This window comes from Pelobates fuscus, chromosome 12 (assembly GCF_036172605.1).
Source record: "Pelobates fuscus isolate aPelFus1 chromosome 12, aPelFus1.pri, whole genome shotgun sequence".
Classification (NCBI taxonomy): Eukaryota; Metazoa; Chordata; class Amphibia; order Anura; family Pelobatidae; genus Pelobates; species Pelobates fuscus.
Window position 1 is genome coordinate 87,145,545 of NC_086328.1, and position 11,426 is coordinate 87,156,970.

The following is an 11,426-nucleotide window of genomic DNA, read 5'->3' on the forward strand; positions in this document are numbered from 1 at the left end:
ACCGAAACAAACCTCAGATAAACAACACTCACACCTTGGTTACCCACACGCTTCCCTTATCAGCGCTCTCATGATCTAACGCACAACTACAACATAACCTACTGGTAACCTCATGTACGAATTTCAACCCACTCATGAATACCCAGTATACTAACACTTAGCCTCCACGAACCCTCTAAAACATAGTATACTTCCCTACCCGGACTAGAGGGAGGAAAACCTACACTAAGGAAACCATACATATCATCCCCTCCATCCCACCGGGAGCTAACACCTCACAAATAATAAAAAATGTGCGAAATGTTTATTATGATGCCTTGACTACTAACCAATATCTAACATTATTACCCTGCATTACGGATACAGTACCAGTCCTGGCTGTTGTGGCCGGAAGTGTTTATGTTAAAATGAAAACGCACCAAAATAAAGAATTTATAAAAAAAAAAAAAATAAGAAAAGGGCATTTAAAGCATTTAAATCGGACAAATCAGATGCATCTTATAAAAGATATAAGGAAGCAAATAATGCGTGCAAAAAGGCAATTAGACTTGCTAAACTTCAAAATGAAAAAATTATAGCTAAAGAGAGCAAAACCAACCCTAAAGCATTTTTTAAGTACATAAATTCTAAAAAACCCAAAAATGAAAGTGTAGCTACACTAAAAACTGAAACGGGGTGTTAGTCAATGAAGACCAGGAAAAGGCAGGAATTTTAAATAACTATTTCTCCTCTGTATATATTAAGGAAGAACCCATAGCAATAGATGTGCAAATGATTGCTACTAAAAACTTGCAGAATAATTGTAATTGGTTAACTGAAGACAAGGTGCTGCAGCAACTAAAGAAAGTTAATATAAACAAAGCTCCAGGGCCTGACGGTATCCATCCACGTGTACTTAAGGAACTAAGTGTAGAAATAAGTGAACCTCTGTTTTTAATCTTTCAAGATTCTTTTCTTTCAGGAAGTGTTCCGGAGGATTGGAGGAAGGCAGATGTGATACCGGAGAAACTGACGGAAGCCAAGCACAGAGAGATGGACACAGGTTTCTTCAGGAAGGAAGAGATTCTTTATTGGATCACCGATCGGGACTCAGAGGGACTAGCGTCACCAAAATACAGCAAAGTCTGAGTACTGAATACATAGAGTACATTCCTTATATAGCACTGTAGCTCCTCCCACAATTAACTACACCCACACATACCCTTAACCTATTTAATGAATAGAGTCTAAACTCATCCATCCGGTCTAACCACGTGGCTCATCTGATACAAAGGAGAGGGACGCGTAATTCCAGTTCTTACATTCCTGCACCTGGTCAGTACAGTGATGACAGTATCTTAGCTACGTGTAATTAACCAACTGATACTACAAACACATATACATACATATGCCTTGTGGCAATCTTAGCCTGCTAAACTTGTATTTTACTGGAATTACATCACATTCCCCCCTTTGATGCCTCTGATATTTCACAATTACTTGAGGCATCACTTAACCTTGGTTTGCATATACCTCAGGTTACCATGAACCAGACCAGACTTTTCTTATGATGTGAATCTTTTCAACACTCATCTTCCTGCATAGTTTCTCCCTGATCTAAAGCCTTATACTTATATATGGCCATTATCTGTGCAGCAGCCTTCCTCTCTGCTATAGTTCCTATCAGGCTTTGCACAGACCTAACTACTAAGGGTATAAGACACGGCAGGAGTAGACACAACATTAAAATTAGTAGGACTCCACCTACCACTGCCTTAAGCCCTCCAAACCACTCATACCAGCTACCAAACCAACTACTTGGATTGTACCCTTTCCATACCTGAGTAGGCACATGCGCTAGTTTAACCATATGGCTAGTAAGCTCAGCTATTGCTTGCCCTTCGTCATCTATTTGAAGACAGCAATTACTTAGGTTAAACTTCCCACATACACCTCCCTCTACTGCCAAAAGGTAATCCAAGGCTAATCTATTTTGGTAGACTGCTGTCCTCATCCTGGTGTTATGCTTCGCTAGAAGATTGAGCGCTTGTGATGTCTCATTTGTGATAATCTCAACCACCGCCTGTAATCTTATAATACGGTTGAGCATATAAATAGGGGTTCTATAACCAAAGGTACCATCCTCAGCCCACGTGGCTGGCCCATAATAATCTATGATACGCTGGGGAGGCCATTCATCATCTTCCCAGGCGCCTATCTCTATGGGTCCCCTTTTCTTCCTATGATTCACATCATACACTTTAACACCTAAAGTCTCACCTGTTTCAATCGGTAACAAGAAGAAGGATGGTTTGAGCATACCCAACACACATGCCCCTTCCCAGTCCTGTGGCAGCTCCGAATAGGCTTTCTTACCACAGATCCAGTACAAATTTGCTGGGGCTCTCCAAGTAGATGTGATGGATAGATCAAACCACACATCCTTTAAATTGGCATATCTAGCAAACGGGTTAGATGGTTCTGAGACATTTGAAGCCGACCACCAAGTTGTATTCTTTGTATCATCATCATAAGCTTTTTGCCCTAGACAAGTTAATTCTCCTACAGAAGTATTATACATCATTCCTTTCCTTGCTATGCAAACATAACCTATGATGGAGGTCTTTAATCTCCACTCAGATTTACCTCTAACACTCATCTGATAATCGGCTTGTGAAGATATTAATTGGTCAACTGCCTCAGAACCGGACATTACCTCCTTTGCTTCCCAAGGCCATTGGTCTCCCATGTTAGTACCTCCACACACATAGCAGTTGGTAACATTAAGACTACCGGCAATACTTTCAGCTAGATCAATGAACAGGTTTTTAGCATTATGGGGGATCTTATTATCTATACTCATCTCTTCGTAAAAGGAATGGTATACTTGATGAGTCTGGGAGGATACCGTATCAGTCTCTATTCCTATAAACAATAATGTCCCAGGATCTAAACCCGTCCCGTATATTTGAAACCCAAATAAATTTCCATACTTATCTAAGAACTTGTCGGGGTTATTAATGAGTATATGGACTGGGTTGCATTCCATAGACTTACAATAAGGGCTAGTCGGCAACTTAGTCACTATCATGTCTTTGTCTACTGTCTGTCCCCAAGTTGCCCACCCCACACAAGACCAATATGGGCAAAAGTTATAATCTCTATTTGGGCATCTAGGACTTACATATTTATTTTTGCTACTGGGACAAATATATTTATCGTTAGACCCATACGTCCTCTCCCATCTAAGATCCCCACATACATTCCACGGCTTTCTACCACTCGATATCGCTTTACGCGCATCAAATAGCAGAACACCCGAAGAATGTACGGATTCTAACACCGTTTTATTAATTAGGGTCCCCTGAGGATCTCCATTCCTGAGAGTCAACCAAATTGTACGAGGTTGATACTCCGGACTGAAGCACTTAGGTTCTCCTACTCCTAAATGGCACACACTATAATCTATATTTAAGTATCTACATCTCGATACATCTCCTTTACACTCGTATTGTGAATGCCAAATTAGGGTTTGGGAAATATGGTTACCTGTTCTCGTAGTCTTAATGCATACCTCACAGCTAGGAGTGTCGGTACCTCTACCTTCCTGAATATAAAAACACATATAAATAAACACTATCAAAAGCACATCTTTCGCCGTCATCCTCAGTCTTCGTCCGTGCGATGGCGCCTCAGCTTCCAGGATGTGAGGGGCTGCAGGGAATGGAGTTCTGCTCATCTTCACAGGTGTCCCTTCGAGACTTTCCTGGCTTATACACTATGTGATGGTAAGCGGACAGGCTTTATTATGGCCTTCTCACTCACACCTGTAACAATAAAATTTGTAATCCACAATAATTCCTCGTTACTCCGACTGAGTAGTGCGTTTTAACCGGATCTTGCAGGGATTCTCTGGATCTGCTGTAACTTGCCAAGAATCGACTGCTGCTGGTTTAACCCTGGAGTGATGTATCCACGGAGTCACTTCTGCTACTTTTATTGCTGTAGGGGTAGACAAGAGAACAACATAAGGACCTCTCCACTTGGGCCCTAACGGTACAGTATTCCACTCTTTAATCCACACTTGGTCTCCTGGATGATAACTATGAACAGGGGGATAAATATTCACAGGTAATCTATCTTGTACCCATTTCTGTACCTCCTCCATAGTCTTACCCAACTCTACAACCTGCTGCCGGGTAATTCCTTCTCCCAACTGACTCAAGTCCCCCCTTAAGTTACCAAGTACGGGAGGTGGTCGCCCATACATGATTTCAAAAGGAGAGAGGCCCATCCTTCTGGTAGGGGTACTGCGGATTCGCAATAAAGCTATGGGTAAGAGAACGTTCCACTTAAGTTGGGTTTCCTGACACATTTTAGCCAACTGGTTCTTTATAGTTCTATTCATTCTCTCTACCTTACCAGAACTCTGGGGTCTATATGCAGTATGAAGCCTCCACTTTATACCAAGCATATGAGTCAGTTGTTGTAGGCACTGGTGAACAAAAGCTGGACCATTGTCCGATCCTATAGAACAGGGTAGTCCATATCGGGGTATTATTTCTCGTAGCAGGAATCTCACAACTTCTCCTGCTTTCTCTGTACGAGTAGGACATGCTTCTACCCAGCCTGAATAGGTGCACACAATTACCAGCAGGTAACGATGTCCACCCGATTTAGGCATCACTGTAAAGTCTATTTGTAGATCGGACATGGGGAGTCCCCCCATAAACTGAACTCCTGGTGGCTTTACTGGTCCTTGTCTTGCATTATTCTTAGCACACGTTACACATCTGCGTACAATGGCCTGAGTCAAGTTGGACAATCTTGGTATGTAGAAATGTTTTCTAAGAGATTCTTCAGTACTGTCTCTCCCAGAATGTGTCCCGTTGTGATAATTTTGGACAATTTCTACCGCTAGCGATGCTGGTATAACTATTCTTCCATCTTCTAGCTGATACCACTTGTTCTCCAGATACTTTCCCGGTTCAGTCTTTAACCACTCCTCTTCTTGAGCTGTATAAACTGGAGTCCATTGGGACAGTGGAGTTGGTATAAGAGCAGCTATATGCCCTACATACTCCTGTCTTCCTGATTCAGCAGCACGCTTAGCTGCACTATCTGCCATCCGATTTCCCTTGGTTACATCACCATCTCCTCTCAGATGCGCTCGACAATGTATGATACCGACTTCTTTCGGCTCCCACACTGCTTCCAATAGTTGTAGGATTTCAGCTGCGTACTTGATTTCTTTGCCTTCTGAATTCAGTAGTCCTCTTTCTTTATACAAAGCTCCGTGGGCATGAGTGGTTAAAAACGCATACTTAGAGTCCGTATAGATATTTACTCTTAAACCTTCAGCCAATTGTAACGCTCGTGTTAGTGCTATTAATTCTGCCTTTTGTGCTGATGTTCCTTTCGCCAGTGGCCGAGCTTCTATCACCTTGTCTATTGTTGTCACTGCATATCCTGCATAGCGGATCCCTTCTTTCACATAACTACTGCCGTCGGTGTAATATTGAACATCGGGGTTCTGGATGGGAAAATCACGAAGATCTGGTCTACTTGAGAATACTTCATCCATTACTTCCAAACAATCATGTTGACTTTCAGTAGGTTGTGGCAAAAGGGTAGCTGGATTTAAGGTGTTTACAGTCTCTAAATGCACTCTTGGGTTTTCACACAACATTGCTTGATACTTGGTCATACGGCTATTACTAAACCAATGATTTCCTTTGTAATCCAACAACGTCTGTACTGCATGTGGGACTCGTACATAAAGTTCTTGACCCAGAGTGAGTTTATCGGCTTCAGCTACTAGCAGGGCGGCTGCAGCTACGGCTCTTAGACAAGGTGGAAGTCCGCTGGCCACTGCATCCAATTGTTTAGACATGTAGGCAACAGGTCTTTGCCATGATCCCAAGTACTGTGTCAATACTCCCACAGCCATTCTTCTTTGCTCGTGTACATACAGGTAGAATGGTCGTGTGTGATCAGGTAGACCTAATGCTGGGGCACTCATCAAAGCCTTCTTCACATCTTCAAATGCCGTTTGCTGTTCTTGGGTCCATAGGAAGGGGTCGTGCTCTGTACCTTTGATAGCTGCGTACAGAGGTTTTGCTAGTATCGCATAACTGGGAATCCATATCCTACAGAAGCCTGCTGCCCCCAAGAATTCTCGCACTTGTCTTCTATTCTTGGGTATTGGTATTTGGCAGACAGCTTCTTTTCTCTCTGGCCCCATAATTCTTTGACCTTCAGAGATATGGAATCCTAGATACTTGACAGTTGGCAAACACAACTGAGCCTTCTTTCTAGACACCTTGTATCCTGCCTTCCAGAGAATGTGTAGTAGATCGTGCGTTGCTTGCTGACAGATTTCTTTTGTAACTGCTGCTATCAACAAGTCATCTACATATTGTAACAATACACACTCTCCTGGGATGGACTCGAAATCCAATAGATCTTGACTTAGGGCTGAACCAAATAGGGTAGGTGAATTTTTAAACCCTTGGGGCAGTCTTGTCCAAGTCATTTGGCGTTTTGAGCCCGTTACAGCGTTCTCCCATTGGAAAGCGAAAATACATTGACTTTCTGCGGCAATTCGGAGGCAAAAGAAGGCATCTTTGAGATCTAAGACTGTGAAGTAAGTAGCCCCGCCCGGAATTAAAGCAAGCAGGTTATATGGATTGGGTACAACTGGATGTATGCTAACAACCGCATCATTGACTGCTCTTAAGTCCTGCACAGGTCGATACTCATCTGTGCCGGGCTTTTGAACAGGCAGCAATGGGGTGTTCCAGGGGGAAGTACAGAATTTTAGGATACCATACCGTATGAACTTATCCAGATAGGATTGGATGTTCTTCTTAGCCTTCTGCGGAATGTGATATTGTCTTAGGCTCACTGGATAAACCCCATGTTTCAGTTCAATTTTTATTGGTGGAATATTGCGGGCCAGTCCTGGTGGGTTGTTCTCTGCCCAAACTCCTGGTATGTTAAACAATGTCTCATCACTCCTAGGGTTTTGGCTAGTCAACACTGTATAAAGTCGCCACTCTTCTTCCTTTGGTACGGATAAAGTCATAATACCTGAAGGTCCATTAAACTTTAAAGATGTTGTTCCATCTGGTAGGAACGTAATCTGCGCTTGTAATTTGGATAGCATATCACGTCCCAGCAATTGGACTGGACATTCAGGCATATAAAGGAATTGGTGTTTTACTACGTGGCCTCCCAATGTACAGAGTCGACTTTTAAGAACCGGTCTTTCAGCACTTCTTCCAGTTGCTCCTATCACAGTAATAGTCCTTCCAGATGGAGGAGCAACTAGATTAGTCACCACTGAATGTTCAGCACCAGTGTCGATCATGAACGCACTCCTTTTCCCCCCTATTGATACATCGACCATAGGCTCCGCTCGACCAAGGGGGATGGAGCCCGGTCGGTATCAATAGTCCTCCATGACCGTGTCAGCCAATCCTACAAAGTCCCTACCTTCTCTATCGCGAGACCTTTGCGCTGCTGGAATATACCTGTCTTCCCTAACACTTCCTCTGTTCCCATTACTCCCTCTATAACCATTACTCCCTCCGGGACCTCCTCTACCTCTCGCTCTGCCTCTAAAGTTTCCGTAGCCTGCCCTGGGTTGGTCTCTCTCGTACTGCTCTCTTTGCGGACATTCGTTCCTCCAATGCCCTTCTTCCTTGCAATACGCACACTGATCCCTACTCAAAGGCTCCCTACTCCATCTATTATTGCCTCTATCTGGGCCCCGTTTATCTACGCCTGCGATCGCTACCGCTAGCATATCAGCCTTTTTACGCATCTTGCGCTCCTCCTCTTTCTTGCTTTCTGTTTCCCTATTCATATAGACCTTATTAGCTACCTCCATTAGTTGGGAGATTGACATACCTGCAAACCCTTCTAACTTTTGTAGCTTGCGCTTAATATCTCCGTAAGCTTGGCTGACAAAGGCGGAGTTAACCATTCGGGAATTGTCTGCGTCTTCCGGATTAAAGGGGGTGTACAAGCGGTACGCCTCCAATAATCGGTCATAAAAGACACTGGGCGCTTCATCGCTTTTCTGGATCACCTCAACTGTCTTCGACATGTTAATGGCTTTCTTTCCTCCGGCTTTCATGCCAGCAATTATAGCGTCTCTATAGGCTCTGAGTTGAACCATATCAGCACCATTTACGTTCCAATCGGGATCAGTGTTGGGATAATGTGTTGCGGCCCATGCTGCTGGATTAGCTTGGTTCAAAGCACGGGCTCTATCCTCTAATGCTTTAATGGCTGCTTGATTTATTCTTGTCCTTTCCTCATTGTTAAATAAAGTCATTAATAACTGCTGGCAATCAGCCCATGTCGGATTATGTGTCTGTACTATTGAGGTGAACAGATCAGTCATGGCTTGTGGTTTCTCAGTATACGAGGAATTATGGGTCTTCCAGTTTAAAAGGTCGGTAGTGGTGAAAGGGACATATACGAAGACAGGGTCAGCGTGTGCCATTTGACCTGCGGCATCGATATAAGCTGACCCGGGATTTAAGCGAAGAGGCATCTGATAGTGCTTTAATTGTTGGGCACCAGTCAACTGTCGGGTTTGGATGGGGCTACGTAGGGAAGCGTCAGTCATGGGTTCCGGTCGGGGAGATATAGGGTATGGGGATGTGGGAGGTTGGTTTTGGGAAAAGGTAGTGAATAGAACACTTCGGGCCGAGCTAGATGAAGCTTGACCGGAAGTCTGAAGTGGCGCCAAATCAGGATATTCGTTTCTAATGGGGGTGGGTTCTGGTTCCGGAAGGGGAGATTTAGTACGAGGGGGGGTGGATCCTGTACTGGAGGAGGAAGCGGAAGTGGATGAGGGTAATGAGGGAAGGGTTACAGGACTTCCTGTATTTGCGTCACTTCCTCTTACCGGAAAGTAAGGGGGCGGCAAAGGGATCTCGGACTCAGGGGGCGTGTCCAAAATGGGCCTAACACCAGCCCTAGTGGACGAACAAGTCCTAGCTACCATGAGGCGACACTGTTCCTCGTGGCATGTCCGGAGCCATTTTGGCGAGTCATTTACGGCCTGTCTCCAACAATCAATATAAGGAAACTGGCCGTAAAGTTCAGGCCTACCTGATACAGCCACGTGTAAGCGCTGTACCAGAGTTGGATCCAAACTGCCACGTGGCGGCCATGCCGCAACCAAAGTAGGCCACTCCCTAGTGCACAAAGTGACCAAACGTACAGGGGACATCTTAACAACAAAATCACAAACTTTGAATCCCTTTTTAAAATTCTTAACCATACATCCTAAGGGATCCGGAATCGTTGACTGCGACGCGCCCATATTTAACAGTGGAACGTCGTCGACAATGATTACTATACACGCGTACTATTCAACAGTCACACCCGTTTCCTCTGGCAACAGCACCACGTGGTATGGTTACCAAGTGAAACGTACACCATAACAATAAACACTCAGGGAATTCCCGTACACACACAGCTGCTACACCAGTCACTATATAATCAATATTATGCCCTTTGGCGTAACTACACAGTCACCCACGCTATAATTCTCTATATACGAATTACCCGTCTATAACACACCCAGTAACATCGTCTTTTACAAATAGCGGTTACAGTACGGTTAGCATAGGTCAAAGCACAAGTTAAGGTCACAATACAATTATTAGTGGTTATGGTGTTAAAACATGCAATGGACGACAATGATTAGTACTTATTATACAATGTCAGTAAATATACAGGGTTATGGTACCGTGCACTATAATACAGCAACACACTATTAACACTCTCGCTAGACGGCTGAGCTCGCGCTATCTAACAAGATATACACTTTACTAAAACAATCGTTAACACATTTACAATTCCCAACTAAACTATTGGCCAGTACCTTGAATGGACTACCTAAAACTATATACACCCGTTTTGGTTAGCCACACTGCCCAATCACCACATATACATAGCGAGCTAGAGATCCGAATTTACACAGGCGCCTCTTAGTCGCACTATACAACGAGCTAGAGATCCGAATTTACACAGGCGCCTCTTAGTCGTACTATCAAAAGTCTAGTGGGTTCCAAATTTACACGCCTTCCCACTTAGCCCAGATAGGATGAGAACTAGCGAACCGAATTTACACAGGCGCCGCTTAGTCTCCCGGTCCCTCCGACCTAGCGAACGTAATATACACCCTAGAACGCTAGTCTAGACAAGACACCGGTGTCCGGCTAGGGCTATCTTACACCAGGACCCCGCCTGACTAACCAAATCAAACGGTCTGACTAAAGAGCGTTCGATCGAGCGGTGCGCCTTCGCTCCTTCCCTCCGACAGAGGGGGCAGATACAGATTCAAAAACCCCTTTGGGCCTACCGCACAATCGGTATACCCCTAGCGGGTCCTGCCGTCTAAAACAGCAGTTATCTTACCTCCTCGTTCCTGAACCTGAGTTCACACTCATCGACGGGGACACCCCAGCACTTCTCACGTAGAGGCCGATGATCTCCTGGACAACAGACCAGTGGCGCCGAGACGAAGGGAGGTCCACGCAGAAGTTCAGGGGTGCAGCCGTAGAGAACGTGGGCAAAGATAGACCGTCTCACGCCTCTGCCTCTCAGCTACCGTTGAACGATGAGCTTCCCGGCCAATGCACCAAATGATACCGGAGAAACTGACGGAAGCCAAGCACAGAGAGATGGACACAGGTTTCTTCAGGAAGGAAGAGATTCTTTATTGGATCACCGATCGGGACTCAGAGGGACTAGCGTCACCAAAATACAGCAAAGTCTGAGTACTGAATACATAGAGTACATTCCTTATATAGCACTGTAGCTCCTCCCACAATTAACTACACCCACACATACCCTTAACCTATTTAATGAATAGAGTCTAAACTCATCCATCCGGTCTAACCACGTGGCTCATCTGATACAAAGGAGAGGGACGCGTAATTCCAGTTCTTACATTCCTGCACCTGGTCAGTACAGTGATGACAGTATCTTAGCTACGTGTAATTAACCAACTGATACTACAAACACATATACATACATATGCCTTGTGGCAATCTTAGCCTGCTAAACTTGTATTTTACTGGAATTACATCACAGATGTTGTTCCTATATTCAAAAAGGGTTCAAAATCCTTGCCTGGAAATTATAGACCTGTGAGCTTAACTTCTGTGGCTGGTAAAATATTTGAAAGGTTATTAAGGGATTATATTCAAGAATTCCTTGAGAAGAACATGGTTATCAGCAAAAATCAGCACGGTTTTATGAAGCACAGGTCGTGTCAAACTAACTTGATTGCATTCTACGAAGAAGTAAGTAGAAGTATAGATCAGGGTGTTGCAGTGGATGTGATCTATTTGGACTTTGCCAAGGCATTTGATACAGTTCCACACAGAAGATTAGTGTTCAAACTCAAGGAAATCGGT